This window comes from Brassica oleracea, chromosome C1, assembly GCF_000695525.1.
Source record: "Brassica oleracea var. oleracea cultivar TO1000 chromosome C1, BOL, whole genome shotgun sequence".
NCBI lineage: Eukaryota > Viridiplantae > Streptophyta > Magnoliopsida > Brassicales > Brassicaceae > Brassica > Brassica oleracea.
This window is the reverse complement of record NC_027748.1, coordinates 27,029,818-27,030,105: the sequence shown is the minus strand read 5'-3', so window position 1 is coordinate 27,030,105 and position 288 is coordinate 27,029,818.

Genomic DNA, 288 nt, shown 5'->3' with positions numbered 1-288 from the left:
TCAACCGACGTGTGGTTATACTCGCCCGGCGAGTTCGGCCGTCACGAGACGAGCTGAACCGTCGTGTGGTTGTGCTCGCCGGCGAGTTCGGCCGTCACGCGAGTCGGCTCGCCCGGCGAGCTCGACCTGATCCCGGCCTGTCCGACTTACTTCGACTCCCGTATCATCCGTATAGCTGTGATATCCGACCTTCGGGACCATATACTTCTCGTTTCGATTTGATTAAAGTTATTCTCAAAGATTTATGACTAAAACCGAGAAATCGTATAAACGCCAAAAGGCCTAAGA